This window comes from Nyctereutes procyonoides, unplaced genomic scaffold (genome assembly GCF_905146905.1).
Source record: "Nyctereutes procyonoides isolate TBG_1078 unplaced genomic scaffold, NYPRO_anot_genome, whole genome shotgun sequence".
Taxonomy (NCBI): domain Eukaryota; kingdom Metazoa; phylum Chordata; class Mammalia; order Carnivora; family Canidae; genus Nyctereutes; species Nyctereutes procyonoides.
The window spans coordinates 54,438,753-54,455,865 of NW_026575142.1; positions in this window are offsets into that span (position 1 = coordinate 54,438,753).

A 17,113-nucleotide genomic window follows, 5' to 3' on the forward strand; every position below is an offset into this window, starting at 1 on the left:
GTACAGTGCTTATGTCCATTTCCTTTTGACATACTCTTACAGAACACACTCATTTCTAGAGTTACTCAGGTCAGCTCCTTTCCCCGCACCCCTTCAGTGAGATTATTCCATAAATTTGTAGTACAGTTAGATTTTAGTCAGAATCTGCATTCTGTCTTGGGATTCTTCAACTTCATAAATACTTTTCCTGAAATTTCATACACTGATTCACACTTTATAAATTTCTATGGGTTTTGACAAACGTGTTATGCCATGTATCCATCATTACAGTATCATATAGAATATTTTTACCACCTTAGATCGTTTCTGTTTCACCTATATAATATTCTTTCCCCTGCCACTCTACAAATCCCTACCAACCACTGATCTTTTTACAAACAGCTCCATAGGTTTGCTTTTTTTTTTTTTCAGAATGTCATATAATGAGAATCATACAGGATGTACTAGCTTCTTACACTCAGAAATAGGTATTTAAAATTCATCTGTGTTTTTATGTGGCTTCATAGGTCATTTCTTGCTTTCTTTCTTTTAATCACTGAATAGTATTCCATCGTATGGATGTACCACAGTTTGTTTAGTTTTTTGCCGTTTGAAGGACATCTTAGTTGCTTCCAGTTTTTGGCAACTATGAATAAAGCTGCTATAACATTTGCGTGTAGATCTTTGTGTGGGTAAAAGTTTTTAAGTCAGCTGGGTAAATGCTTAAGTGTGAAATTGCTAAATAATATGTTAAGACTATATTAATCTTTATAAGAAATTGCCAAACTGTCTTACAAAGTGGCTGTACCCTTTTGCATTCCCATCAGCAATGAAGGAGAGTTCCTGTTACTTTGCATCTGTTCCAGCAATTGGCACTGTCATATTTTAGGTATTAGCTATTTTAATAGGATTGTAGTTTTGCATTTCTCTGAGGATGAATATTTGTGCAGCTTTTTGTATGTGTATCTTCCATATGTATATCTTCTTTGGTGAGATGTCTCCTAAGATTTGCCCATTTTTTTTTTAAACTGGGTTGTTATTGTTGAGTTTTAAGAGCTCTTTGTATATTTTGGATAGCAGCCCTTTATCAAGTGTGTCTTTTGCAAACATTTTCTCCCAGTCAGTGGCTTGTTTTCTCATTACCTTGACATTGTTTTTCACAGAGAAGGAGTTTTTGCTTAAATGAAGTTCCAGTTTATCAATAGTTTCTTTCATGGATCATTCCTTTGGTGCTCTATCTAAAAACTTGTTGACATAACACAAGGTCATCTAAGTGTTTTCCTATATTATCTTCTAGAATTTCTATAGTTTTTCATTTTGCTAAGTCTATGATCCATTTTGAGTTAGTTCTGTGAAGAATATAATATCTAGAATCATTTTTTTACATGTGGTTGTACAGTTGTTCTGATACCTTTGTCAAAGAGACAATCTGTGCTTCATCACATTGCCTTTTGCTCCTCTGTCAAAGATCAATGGACTATATTTATGGTGGTCTGTCTTTGGGGTGTCTATTCTTTTCCATTGATCTAATTTTCTATTCTTTTACCAATACTAGGCTGTTTTGATTACTGTAACTTTATAGAAAGTCTTAAAATACGGCGGTGTTCTTGTCTAACATTATGCTAGCTCTCCTGGGTCTTTTGCTTCTCTGTTTGAACTTCATAATTAACTTGTTGATATCTATAAAATAACTTGGTGGGATTTTGGTTGGTATTGTATTGAATCTATAGATCAAGCTAGGAGTATTCTGGTTTTTTTTTTTTCTTTCCTTTTGTTATGTCTTGTAAGTTTTCTGATGAAAGCCACTTTTGTTATATTGGACAACAGAAGTATGTAGAGGACTCAATTAATATGTGAGGGTTAGTTTACAGATTAGTGTGAGGATTTATTTCAAACTAGCCAGGAGGTAAGCTATGTTTAATGTTTGTTTTTGCTATAGGTACCAGAGGTTTCAAATGCCTCATGTGTCCTTGTCTTTGTCTCTCCTCCTTACTTTGTGGCTTTCTCCTCAGGGAGAGCTTATGTTTCATAGGCTTTTCTGCTGTAACTACTGTTATTATACAGAGCCCTGTTGTGTAGCAGTAAGGCATGGCGGTAGGGGAGTGTCCCAAAATGATCCAATCTAGATTTTTTTTTTCTTTTAGTAGTCCTGTGCACCTGGCTATGGCCTTTATAAGAGATTTGATAAGGGATATGTTGGGCTTTTCTTCTCCCCCAACTTCAACTCCTTCCTGGGTTACAGAGTTTCCAACTTATTCCTTTGAAGCCTGTCATTATTCATTGATTAGGAATTCTGAAGAGGATTTGAGTGGAGAGGAGAATTCCATTTCCCCAGCTTGGATATGGCTTCAGAATTGTGCTTAGGCAAAATAAATTCCCCTGGCATGTAGGCATTTGTGATGGAAAAAACTTGGGGTATAGTTCACAATGGTTCCTCTCCCTTTCCCCTGCCAGGACCTGATATTCTCTGGGATCCTCACAGTGAGAACTTTCTAGCCTTTCTGGAGGAGAAGCCCACGACAATGTGGAGCTCCTAAAGGACTGCACTCCTCAGATTTCCTCACTGTCATGCTAGTCCACAGTCAGCCTCCAGTAGTCCATCCAAATGGCCATTTGCAGTTTCCTTCCAGTTTAGGGTCCAGTGACTTTGGCTCCAACTAAGCAGATCTTAGCTGCTATCACTTTATGGATTTACTTGTCTCTCCAGATTTCAGGGGTTGCAATTTGCCCTACGACCTCAGTTATCTGATAAATTAAAAAAAAAAGTCATTGATTTTTAGTTTGTCCAGCTTTTTCTTGTTGACAGCTTCTAAAGGCTTTACATAAAGCTGATCCCAGAAGTTCTCCCTCAAATATGAATTTTTGAACACTTGGGCATAGACTAGTGGGGTTGCTATTTGAGAGTGAGTATGGGCTTTAGGTTATGCCAATGATTCAGGTTACTGATCCATTCATGTTTAAATTGTTGTCAGAGGGAAAATAATCTCCCTGTGTGTTTTCGCTTCCATAAGTTAGAAGGAGAGTTGCAATATGCTATCTTTAAGGGTGCTACTGGCTTATGTATTAAATCTTCAGGTTCAAAAGTCTCCTCTTAGAATTCCTCTTATGACCATTCACAGTTTCTCTCTAGTGTCTGGCAGGCCCTATTCTGGTCCCTCACCATCAGGTTTTCTGCTGGAGTGGAATAATGTCCAGTCCATATGGCAAATGACTTCCTATTGTTTTGGAGTCAGATAGTGGTATTACATCCCATCAAAGCTGGTGGAAGCCTGAATGATCTTCCAGTCTATATTTCTCTGGGAGACTCAAGGAGCCTGTCCTTTAAGGACACCACTAGGAAAATAGTCAGCTGCTTTTCCAATATGTCCCTTTTATAAATGTTTTATGGCTTTACTACTACAACCATTACAGGCTATTATTTCTTGAGCTCTTGCCATGTATAAAGCAGCATTCTATGCCTTACACATATTGTCTCATTTAGTCTGCATATAACCCTCTACGTCAGAGAAATATTTATTTTATTCATGTGCCGATTGCCATTTTGAGAGAATAACTGGTTCACTTTTCTACTGATTGTATTTGGATGACCTGGGATTTAAACTCAGATCTGTGTCATTACCAGGCTTGGGTTCTTTCTCCGTATTCAGTCTTAGGTGTCTGAGTTTCTTGTTGTCTTAAATTTTCATGTTTCATTATCTGCAGTCACCTTCAACCAGAGCATATCTTTTCATGTGATTTGCATTCACATTTCATAACTCAGAGGGTTTGTTGGGTGGAAATATCATCCTTTGTAACTAAAGACATAGAATGTTCTGCTGGGTGTTGCATGATGTCAAGAGATATGAGTGGTGGTTTAGATCTTCTAAGTAGCTGCGTGACCTTGAGCAAGTCACTTTTTTGTAACACCTACCACTTGCCAGATACTGTTCCTAGGCGCTTTATATATATTAGCTCATTTTCCTCTGTCTCAACAACCTTGTAAGACATACAGTGTGCAAATGCAATTTTACAGTTGAGAAAACTGAGGCAGAGAGAAGTAAAATAACTTGCCCCAGGCAAGTTATTTTGTTGGTGGCATTGCCAGGATGAAAGCCTAGTTGGGATGGTTCCAGGATCCAAATTTCTAACCATGACCACCACCAGGCAATGCGGTCTTATTTATGTACCAATTATTTATTCCCACAAAATAGGTTTTTATTAAAAACCTATTGCACTGATGTTAAGTGCCGGGAACATAGTAAAAAAAAAAAAAAAAGAGTCTGGCTCTGCCCCAATAGAGCCCATGGCCTCCTAAACCCTTGCCACTAGAAATGCTCTTGCCCCCAGCAGCAGGGCAGCACTTGGGAACTTTTTAGAAATGCATACTCTCAGGCCTCACCTCAGACCTACTGAATCTTTTGCACAACAAAATTGGAGAAGCACTGAGGTAGAGCCTGGACACTAAAGGGTAGACTGTGGCCTTTTGTTTCTTCTTCTGGGCTCTGGTTTCTTCACCTGTAAAAGGGAGGAGGAACCCCTGGGCTCTGATATTCCTCCATGGTACCTTCTAGGTCACAGACCAGACTATGGAAAGAGGCAGTGAGCTGAGAAGAAAAGGATGCCTGTGGCCTGGGTGTGGGGGGCCCCGGCCTGCGGGACAGGGTGCCCGGGGGGGGGGGCGCTGCCTGCGGGACAGGGTTGGGGGGGCCCGGCCTGCGGGACAGGGTGGGGGGGGCTGCCTGCGGGAAAGTGTGTGTGGGGGGGTGTCCTGCCTGCGGGACAGGTGCACGGGGCCCTGCCTGCGGGACAGGGTGGGGGGGGGGTGCCCTGCCTGCGGGACAGGGTTGGGGGGGGCCCGGCCTGCGGGACAGGGTGGGGGGGCCTGCCAGCGGGAAAGGATGGGGGGGGTGCTTTGCCTGCGGGACAGGGTGTGGGGGGGGTGCCCTGCCTGCGGGACAGGGTGGGGGGGGCCCGGCCTGCGGGACAGGGTGCGTGCCGTCCTTCCGCACCAGAGATCAGCCCCAGGGCCTGGCTTTCCATCCTTCTCCAGGCTTCTGCAGGCGGCTGAGGAGATCAGTTGCGGCCCAGCCAGCTGGGATCGCCCCCGGACAACTTACCGGCTTTTCTATTTACTTGGAGAGCAGAGAGCCTCACCCAGCTCCTGCTGGAGGGGGCAGGGACGTGAGGATTCAAAAGGGCTGTGTCGTGAATTTTGGAGGGAATTTATCGCTGACAAAAGGCTGCAATACTGACGGTGGGAGGGGCCGCCCGGCGGGGGGGGCGGGGGTCGCAGCCGCGGGGAGGGGGCGCGGGCGGGGCGGGCGGGGAAGGGAAGGACGCGCGGAGGTCGCCGGTGCACCCCGCCGGCCGGCGATTCCCGTCTTCCCGAGGCCCGGCTCAGGGAGCCATCAGGGGCCGCCGCGCAGCCTCGTCTGTCTCCGCATCACCCTGGGGAGCTGGAACTGCTTCCGAGGGGGCGGCTCCCCCGCACCCCCCTCCCCCGCCCAGCACCGGCCTTCGGTTTGGCCAGGAGTGGCAGGAGCCGTAGTTTCACAGCCTTCAGCTGGGCGCGCTGGGCTTGGTCCCTCACACCTCCCTTTGAAAGGCGCGGGGTGGGAAGGGCCTCTGGGGCATCTCCACAGTTTCCTGGTGCTTGAGCTAGGCCCTGCCCTGGGGTAGATCCTTTGCACCTGCCCCCCTCGGAGACCCGGGACACCCGTTGGCGGGGTGGGTGCTACAGTCTTTATACAGTAGCAGAGCTTGGGCAGGGGCTCAGAGAGAAATCTGGGAGGGAAGATTCTTCATCCAGCTGCATCTTTTTTTTTTAATTTTATTTATTTATTCATGAGAGACAGAGAGAGAGAGAGAGAGAGAGAGAGAGAGAGAGAGGCAGAGACACAGGCAGAGGGAGAAGCAGGCTCCATGCAGGGAGCCCGACGTGGGACTCGATCCTGGGTTTCCAGGATCACACCCGGCTGAAGGCGGCGCTAAACCGCTGGGCCACCCGAGCTGCCCCCGCTGCATCTTTTTAAGGGTCTCAGGAACCTTTGGCAGTCCGGTTCCAAGACTGCAGGTTGAGGTGTTGTAAGAGGTGCCCAGGCTGAATGCTCGGAGGGGCCCCAGTGGGTCTCCTCTGGGAACCGAGCAAGAGGGACGACTGACTGCCAGGGCCCCAACTGTGTGTGTGAATGAGATCAGCTCTGGAAAATACAAACAACCCTCAGGGATCTGGCAACTAGGGCTGAAAATGAGGGTGGGAGACAAGAGGAATGGGCTTGGCTGAGTAGGCCAGGACGGAAGCCATCGCCTCCTTCCAGCTCCCCTTTGCCAGGACAGAACCGGTCAGTGCTGACTGGAGATGGTCTGGCAGTAGAATTATGGTCTAATCCTTTCCTTGTGTACACATCACTTTCTAGCTTTAAGATTTGCTGACTAGAACATTTAGAAAGTTAGGGATTTGCCCACTCTGGGACCTGAGGATCCTCAAGACACTGCATCTGGAAGGAATCTTAGACTCCCCTGGACCCTCAAATTCAAACATCTGATTTGGACAATGGGGACTGAGCCCAGAGGGGGAAGGAAACATTGCCAAAGCTAGTGGCGGAACAAGGGAGGCCTAGGTTTATGTTGCCCAATAATGCGTCAAGTTCTGGGGACCACACCAAGGGTTTTCCTTTTCATGTTTTATATGCGTGTATGTATATTGTATATTTACATGTGCTTACAATGTATACCTACATCAGACATATGCATGTCTGTGTCTCGACACACACATTTATTTCCCCCAGCATATTTATTTCACAAACTATTAAGACTATATTCCTACCTTGAATGCTTGAATGTGGTAAAAACAAGATTACTGCACATACTCTGTAAATGCTCAACTGTGGGAACCTTAATTAGAAAAGTTATAATGATCATTGTCGATAGAGCTGTGCTTAGAGTGCAGCTGTGCCTGTTCTTTCCTGTTAGGGATTTTGCCCAAGGAGGTTTTGAAGTTGGAGATAATTAGATTTCGGAGGTTGAAGGTCAGAGAACAGGAGAGGAGAGATATCAACCCTCAGAAAGCCTAAGTGTTTTAGGAAAAACAGTCTGGTTGGAATTGAACATTAGTTACAAGCAACACCTAAATTGCCATAAGGTGTTTTCTAGAAAATACCAGGGTAATTTGCTATCGCAGTGCAGGGAGCATTTCACTGGGAGCCAGAAGACTTGAGTCCTATTTCATATTAGTGACTTACTGGAGGCAGGTGCCTTAGAAGGAGCTCTGTGTACCCATCTGTAAAATGAGAAATTGACATTGATAATTTTAGGGTCAATGTCAGGAACTAGCTAGTTCTCTAGTAACTTCAAGCTAATTTTTTTTCAATGTGTGTATTAGTTTAGCAAATATTAATGGACTGCCTATTATGTGGGAGATATTATGCTGGGGTCATGGGAATACTGTCGAGAATAGGATATAAAATTCCATTAGGAACTCCAAAACCTTGTCAGGATATTCTTAATTGTTATGCTTTTAAGTGTTCCCTTTGTTCTAGACATTAACAGACTGTCCTCTCATCCAAAGTCAGACACTGGATAATAAATGTATATTGTACTGAGGAATTGAGAGGATTGAGCAACATGCAAATAGAAGAACAGGAGATCCAGGGCCAAGATGTTACAGGGAAAAAATGATATAAGAGGAAAATTAACTGATTAAATAGGGCTGAGGCATAAGCACACATCACAGGTCCCACGGAGGCCAATATATACAAATGGTAAAATGAAATGGTACAGTCAGCCCAGTGTTTTCAGTGTGGCCGTGGATCAGCCACTTTAGAATCACTGTGGGCTGGTTGAAATGCATGTTGAAGATTCTAGCTTGAGTTCTCTGGGAGCAGAACCTGGGGATGGGATAGATATCTGATTGGTAATGAATAGTAAATACTCTAGATGTGTCTTATGCACGCTAAACTCTGAAAACCGCTGGACTAGGTAATTGTACATATTGCAAATAATTACAAGAAGTGACATATGGCAGGATATAATGAGTAAAGCATAGATGAGTCTTACTCCTAAAATTCAGAAAACCAACTTCAAAATAAGTAACATAACATCCATTAATTTTCCACTTTTAATTTGTAGAACAAGTATTGATTGGGATACTAGGTAATACACACACACGATTTATGTTGCTCTGATTTATGCCCTGCTATGAGGAACTATTAGAAATGAATTCCCTGACCTCCAATTTTTTCCATTTATTAAAAATAAAGTGTCCTTGTATCTATGGAGAGGCAAGAGGAGAGCTTAAAAGAAGAGAATACTGAGAGATAGAAAAAGAAGATGATATTTTGCCTAAATATAAAATCATATTTAAGTATAATACATAGATTTTTGTTTCATGTGGCTCTAAGGATTAATATTAAAATGATTTAATTATGCTGAGAGAAAAATATTGAAAGAAGAAAAATTCCCTAAATTGAGTTGCCTATAAACATACATATGTAATGTGAAGGAACAAACAACTAAAAAGAAATTAATTTTTCAAACAATTTTCTTGAGCTTGGCAAGGCTTGTTCTTTGCTTGTCACTTTGGCAAGCCAGTTCCTTATTCTTTCACAAGATGGTGCTGTGAAATGTGACTTCCCTTTGCTGCTAGAAATACAAGGTGCCTTTGGTAAATTTTGGAATAATTGCAAATTTAGCTGCCAAACCCTCTGGTTACTTTCCAGTTAACGGTAAAGTGTTTGTCGGTGACTTTCTGATCGTTTGTTATTGGCCATGACAGAAAGAGCAGAAAATGAGAAAAAATATGAAAAAATATGACGTCTATTTTACTTTTAAGACAGGGAGCAAAATCCTTACAGTAGTTCTTATCCATGTGTCCCAAAGTGACAAATCTCTAGTTAAAACTCCCACAAACATAACAGGATGGCAAAAACATGAAAACAAAAAATCCTCACTGTGCTTGATTCATCAGGACTAAAGCCAGTTTCTTTTTTCTTCCCCTTTCTATAATTTGGAATTCTATAATTAAAAAAATATATATGAACTCTATCAGAACTGAAGGCTAATGTGTTAGGTTTGTAGAAATCTAGCTTAATGTGGGGAATTTGTGGGGGAATTTGTGTTTGGAGTTGTGACAAAATTGTTGTGAATCGAATAGCATTGTGTACTTTTTGTTCATGAAAATGTACATATAATTCTGATTGTTTAATTATCTCCAATGCATTTTTGGTAAACCTCTCAAAAATATGTTTATTTTATTTATTTGAATTGCCTGTGGGAAAGACATTTGCTATTATTTGCCATTTAAGGTAGAGTAAATCTACAGAGAGGTCAGAATGAATGAGATTTATTGTTATTTTTGTTTCTATTTCTCTTTCTTTCTACCTAATCTTGGGAAATTTCCTTAGCGTTGAAGATATTTTCTTTTTTGTGATGGTGGTAAGGAATGGAGAGCTGACCATTTTTACCCCATTTTTGTGTTGAGACTAATAGTCCTCATACGTCTATAACCATGTGGTTTTGTGTTCAATGGTACAGAACTTTAGAAACTGAAGTATAAGTAAAACTTAACCAATAGCAGAATGTTTAGAACCAAAAGGGGATGTAGAAATAATCAAGTTGGTTGTCTTTTGTGATACAATTAAGATATATAACTTTGTCTTTTGTCCCTGGGCCCTGGCACAGAGCTCTCAAAACACTTGGAATTTCCCAAGTGATAGGAGTGTCTTGTTATGCACAAGGGACACCTTTTGACCATATCTGGGTTTATGCTGATGAGGTGGGTCTTGGGAAACATCTGAAGAGTGTCAGGATGGGGCTGGTTGCTGGAAGAAAAACCAATAACTAGAATAGAGGATTAAAATTTTAGGCCCACCTCCAACCTTCCAGGAGGGAAGAGGGGCTAGAGATTTTTAATCATCAATGGCCAACGATTTAATCAATCATATTATATGATGAAACTTGGATAACAACTCTGAAACAAGAAGGCTGAGGGAACTTCCAGGTGAACGCACCGGTGTGTTGGCAAGATGGTGTTTTGGAGAGGACGTGGAAACTCTGTATACCCCCATTTTCCTACTACCTTCCCTATTGCATTGCTTCCATGTGGCTGTTCCTGAATTGTAGCCTGTGATTGTAAGTATAGTTGACCCTTGAACAATTACAGGGGTTTGGGGGACCAACCTCTTGCGTGGTTACAAATCTGCATATAACTTTCAATTCCCCCAAAACTGAACCACTAATATTCTACTGTTGACGGGAAGCCTTACCAATAATATAGTCGATTAATGCATATTTTCTGTTATATGTATTTATATACCCTATTCTTACAACAAAGTAAACTAGAGAAAAGAGAAAAGAATATGTTAAGAAAATCATAAGGAAGAGAATATGCAGTTATAGTACTGGATAGTTAAAAATATAGTTTTTTAACTATACTGTACTGGATAGTACAGTATAGTTAAAAATCTGTTCAGACCCATGAGGTTCAAACTCATGTTGTTCAAGGGTCGACTATATAGTGCTTTTCTGAATTTTGTTGAGTCATTCTAGGAAATTTTTGAACCCTGATGAGTACATTGTGGGAACCCTCCTGAATTTATAGTTAGCTAAGGTGAAGTGCAGGTAATCTAGAGACAGTATCTGGGGCTAGCATCTGAAGTGGAGGCAGTCTTTGGGACTGAGACCTTAACCTGTGGGGTCAGCGCTAACTCCAGGTGAATTGTGGGGCATACAGTTGGTATCAGAGAACTGTTTGTTGTTGGAAAACCAAACGCTCTTTTTCTAGTCTCATCAGTGGTGATGGAATGTTTATAACCAAGTCATGGTTGAGTGGTACCTGAAATCATATTGCAAATGGCACTGGAAGGTGGCAAAACCAACAGGAGACTGGGAGTGTCCTGCCTGGGAGTGTAGTGATCTTATTTGTACACCACACTGCTCTCTGCTGCACACTTATTTCTGTATCTACTTTGATCCACCAGTAGAGCTCAGGCTTCTGCAGGAGGTAAGCTTGAGGGTGATTGGGAGATCTACAAGGAGGAAGGAATTACCTGTACTTTTTAAACCACCTATGACAACAGATAGGTGGTTCTATCAAATCATTATTCCGGATCCCCAAATTATCAGCAGATGTCCTAGGATTTCCAAAGAAACTTCTAGTGAGTGCTCATTTATCTTATAAAGAAAGGCAAGTATTTGAGAGAAGAGAGGAACTGACAATAATGTCTAACAATTCAAGAAATATAATTTTCCAAGGCTCTATCTTATCCGTCATCTACCTCGTTCTTTGGAATATCATGAGATTAAATAGTGGTGTGCACTTTGACAGGTGAGGAAACTGAGGCCCGGGGGATGTTTGGTGAAATAGTCTACCCGAGATGATGAGCTTTGAGCAGTGAGCCATAGTATTGTAATTCACACCGTCAATATTTACTGAGTCAGCTTTGCATTGGGTGGTTAGGGCTGGGGAGATGAAGTTGTAGTCTCATTCTTCAAAAGGTTTGTTGTTTAGTGTAGGTAACAGACACATATAATAGTAGAATGTCATACAGTGTGATAATTCTAGAGAAGAGGTTCATTCAGAGCCCTGCAGGAACATAGTGAAGGTAGTGCTTCTTCTGTTCTGAATCAAGCCGCCAACAACTTGCCCCTGAACTATTAGCCTAATTTTCTCTCTTCCCCACCCCCTTCTTTGCTCTGGCTCTGCCACTCTCCATTCTCCTTACAAGAATTGGAGTCATCCTTTAAGAGGCACATTAGATTGCGTCAATCTTCTATTTAAAATCCTTAAAGGCTTCCCATTGCTGAAATTAGAATAAAATTCAACCCCCTTTCTGGAACCTACAATATCCTGTAATATCTGACCTCTGCTTCTCATTCCAGTTTTCCATATTAGCACTTTCTACTCTGCTCACTATGATCCAGCCACGTTGGCTTTCTTTGCACTTGTCAAATATAACAAGTTTATTCCAACTAATTTCCATCTTAGAGTCTCTGCCAGAAGTATTCTGGGCCATTTGTTTGAAATACTCTGGGTTCATATTTTTACCCAATTGTGTTCTCTCTCTTACTCTGTCTCTCATTTCTCTTTCTCTCTTAATTTATTTTTGCATTTAGGTCACAATTCAAATATCCCTTTTTTCAGAGAACTCTTCCCATTGACATTAATTACAGTATCTTACAAGCCATCACTTTATCTTCTTTAGACCACTTAGCATTCTCTAAAATTATCTGCATTATTTATGTTTATTCATTTCTTCCCCACACTTTACCAAATGGTCCTTGCTCCCTTTACTAAAATAAAAGCTCCACAAGATCTGAGGACATTGCATCTTATATTGGTGGTTGTAGCCACAGTGTTTAAAGTATACTGCTTGGCACATAGTAAGTGCTTGATGTATTTATTTTATAAATATATGTATGTCTCCTAAGAGGGTTGGATGAAAGTTTTAATTAGGAGGTGACATTCTGAAAAGTGAAGCTCCATCCAGAGATGCTTCCAAGAAGAGAAAAAAGCTCTACTTGTGTATTGAATTTAGAATTACGTATTCTGAGGAAATTATTCATCCAATCCCCAAATCTGGGACGGAAATCCCCTTTTCTGGTGAATATGCCACATAAGTATAAAGTAAGTTTTCCACTTCAGCTTCTCATTATTTTATTTATTTCTGCTTGAGATATAAACTATACAGTCTATTCAAATAGGAGATCTGCTAAATCTTTGGAGGAATTGTTGCCCATTTCACAAATAAGTGTCCTGAGAAGGAGTGGGCCTGCTGTGCTCTCTTCTTCCACTGGGTTGCTGTCTCCCATCTTCCTCATTCTCCTTGGTTTCATCCCTGTCTTTATCCCCCCAATCTGTGCTCAGGCTGGCCAGCGACACCTAGGGGCTATCACTGTTGGCAGCTTTCAAAGACCATGCCTTTGTTGCTGTTATTGAAGGAGCCCACACACTGCAATTGTACCTGCCAGGTCACCTAAGTTAAAGCTAAACAGAGGGTAGAGGCTATTATTCAGGCAATTCAAATGAAATAAAGTGGTTTATTGCCAGGCAATTTTGTTTTTTTCGCTGCTTTATTCTGACTATGGGGACAGTTTGAACTGCGCTTCTGAGAGAGAGAGCCCAAGGTACCACTGTGGAACTACCAGCTGTTCTTCCATCTTCTCTCTTATGCCATCTGTGACTTGGTAAAAAGGAAAAAAAAAAAACTGTCCCTAGGTATATGATGGGGTGGGAGGGAGGGTGATGTGAATGAAAGTACTTATTGCACCAAGCTGGCCCATATTTCTGACCTTGCATTAATGCAGTCAGGCAGTTTTATTACTGTAGAAAAGCACTGTGGCATTCGCTCCTAAACATATTGGTATGAAAACACTGGGGCATCTTTTCAAGGTTTCACAAAGGGCATTTTATGTTACTTTATTTCAAGCAACACTTCTCGGGTACTTGTTATTAAAACCCCATGCTATGATGGATGTGGAAATGAGCAATTGAATCTAGAAGGAATACGTAGGATATATATGTGTGTATGTGTATCATACATAATATAATAACAATGTTTTAAGTAATCTCCTACAAGGAATTTTAAAAAGATAAAGATCTCATTATAGTGGTGGTTGCAAGATAAGAATCAGCAGCTTCAGGACAGCAAATTCATTTGAAGTGGGTCTTGTGTGATTGACTGAAGTTTAAATAGTATAACCCTGGGTTCAGAAAGTCATTTTAGCCTTAAGGTAATGGCCTGAACATGAGGCAATTCAGGGCGTGTTCAGAAAATTGACTGTGGTATCAGCTCAGGGTTGTGTGAAATGAGAATGGAAAGATAGAAATGAGATATTGTGGAGTTCTTAAAAGACAAGGAAATGACTGTCTTATAGATGATGGGGTATCCAAGAGCTTTAGAGTAGACAGTTGACATATTCGGAAGGAATTCTAAATAGATGAATTTAGTAAACTCTGTGGGCTTCCCTGGAAATGGAGAAGTCAGAACAAGACAGTGAAACCACAGAGGGTATTGCACTTAGGTAATACCGTGGCCCTGGACTGGACGTGCAAAAGAGAATGGATCAGATGCATCTGTCTTCACTGGGACACCATATATCCAGGTTGCCCAATTTATGGTATTTAGAGAGGGAGGGGAAGTATGGTGGGATCATCCAGAGAAAGAGAGAAATCATGAGGAGGTATTCATTTGAGGGAAAAATGGTAGATCCACAAAAAACAAAGATCCCTGGTGACTTGCTGGTGTCCCATCTTATCCTGAGACACTTTCTGAGTAAGTAATTTAAAATAGACTGCGACCAGTTTTTATGACATGACCTCATGCTCCAAGTTGTATAGTTAGTTCATACTACAATCCAAACAGAAAATACAATAAGAAAATTCATTGGCTTGAGGTGGAATTCATTGTTCTACCCTTCTGGCAGGTCTTGGTACCAAGGAAATTAATAAAAAGTTCATGTGCTTTAAAGTTGTGGACCTGAGTTTGAATCTCGGACCTGCTACTAAGTTGTGGTGTGACCATGAGAAGATTAAAGGAAGTGTGTGAGCCAAGGCTCTTAAGAGGAGTTTACTACATATGATGTGTTTCTCCATTTATTTCACAATATATTGACAATCCTTGGTTTTAAGTACTGTCGACTTTGAGTCAAATGTTTTGCTTTTGTTTTTTATTGCATTTTATTTCAAAAGATATATTCTTGAGATGCCAAGATGGTCTTGCTGTAAGACTATCTTCCCTAGAGTAACCTTATAGCTGATAACTAGTTCTACCAGAAGTGAGCCATGTCAGAAAATATTGTCTAAAAAAAAAAAGAAAAAAAAGAAAATATTGTCTAATCATTACACACAAAGAAATCAGAGTTAAAAGGGGCACCTGGGTGGCTCAATTGGTTGAATCTGCCTTTAGCTCAGGTTGTGATCCCAGGTTCTTGGGGTTGAAGCCTTTGTTGGGCTCCCTACTCAGTGGGTAGTCTGCTTCTCCCTTTCCCTCTGCCCATCCTCCTGCTTGTGCTTTCTCTCTCTCTCTCTCCAATAAAATAAAATAAAATAAAATAAAATAAAATAAAATAAAATAAAATAAAATAAAATAAAATAAAATAAAAAAATAAAAATCAGAGTTAATGAAAATCAGGCTGATAGCTTGGTAGGACATTTACTAAAATGTTGAAATACTTCATCATAGCCCCTGTTGGAATCTGGGGAAAATGTATGGGTTAGAGGAACTGGAATGTGGTGCAAAGTTATCACTGACTTATATATAGCCTTCTCTTACTAAATATGGACACTAGGTTCATAATTTAAGGAAGAAGTTAGTGTATAGGGACAGCTGAGCTCGATGGTTATTTGTTTATATGAACTTAATTCAAGTAGTTGAGACTGACTTAATAGAAAAGTAGTTTTGTGAGGGACCCAAGAACTGTGTTAAACATTTAAAGCTGTAGCACATGAGTGTCACAATTTAAGACTAAGAGTAAGAGTTACACCTAACAAATTATGGCTTGATTGAATGGAGAAATCTAACTGTGGCAGCTTCCCAGGTTTGGAATGAAATGTCTAAAGATATTGACTCACATTTTAGTTCAGGTGATGATGCATAGCCATTTGCTAGTGTGGTTGTAGAGGAAAAGAGTCTAAAGGACTAAAAGTCTGTTAGTCCTTATTTAGTAAAAGAAGGACTAATAGACTTCTAAGGGCCTTTTCATGAATTGCTTGAGGAAACTGAGTTGCTCATAAGACATTAATAATAGTAAAGGGCCAATCCCTGAATCATCTTAATCTGTTTGTGCTTAAATTTACCTTTGAACCTCTACTAAAAAAAGTTGTTTAGATCTATGGTTTAATAACTTTAAGAGATAGACAATAAAAGTATCTACTGTTAGGTTAATAAACACCAATACATCTATTTGCAGTTAATCAATTCACATTTACTTAACATTCTCTTGTCTCATTAGATATAAATTAAACACATAGTTGGGAAACTAAACTGAAAACATTTTCCAGAATTTATACAAAGCATGAATACAAAATATGTTAATGGCAGCTGGAGACAGAGTCACTTCAATACTGTGATGTTTAACAAAAAGCATGTTGCTACACTGATGAGCAAAAACCAGAGTGAAAGACAATTAGACATCTCTATTAAATGTACATTTTGTTATTCTGTGAAAAAAATATCAAAAGCATGTGTGGCATTGTCATGGCAACGATGGAATTTTTCCATCTATAATCACTACATGCAAATTTAGTAACATTGATTTCATTTTGCCTATTTCTGGGGCTATAGTTAGGGATATTTCTGCCTGGTTAGTTGAAAGATCATTAATGTAGGTTAAATTGAAGTAAATTGAAGATATAACATCGAGAACTGAATTGTGGCTAAAAAAAATGCTACAACTAAAAATGATATGGTGGCTAGTTTTCAAAAAAAAAAAAAAAGAACAACACATGTATTCCATTTATTTCTAAAGTTGGAATTTGAAGTTAAGTGAAAGGTTTTGTCTTGACCATGGCATTTAGTGACCATAAATAAGTGTGGTCCTTTGGGAATTTATTAGGATTCTTACTTCATACTAGGTACCTAGTGTCTACAAAACAGTCAAGTATGACTTCTTAAACATATGTGAGGATTTTTTTCCTAAATAAAAAGTTTAGGCAAACAGTTCCCCCTTACTTGATCTATAATATATAATACTTAGTAATTCCCTATGTTATCACTACCATGATACTCCTTTTCTCTTTCCTGGTTTTCTAGGATTCCCAGAAGAGTGGAAGCAATACTGATAACACTAGCTACTTCCTGCTTTCCTCACAGACATGCTCATCATTTATATAAAGGTGTTTTCCTTAAAAATTTTGAGAATTCTTAATTTGAAGAATTGAATAATACAAAGAATTTAATTTGTTATTATCCTCCCATGTTGAACTCATTATTCAGTAGGTTCTTTTTTTAAATATTTTGTTTATTTATTTTAGAGACAGAGAGAGGAAGTGGGAAGGGGTAAGAGCAGAGGGAGAGGGACAAGCAGACAAGCTGAGCTTAAAACCCAGTGTGGGGCTTGATCCCACGACCTGAGATCACTACCTGAGCTGAAATCAAGGGTCAGATGCTTAACCCACTGAGCCACCCAGGCACCCCTATTCAATATGTTTTATTTTTTC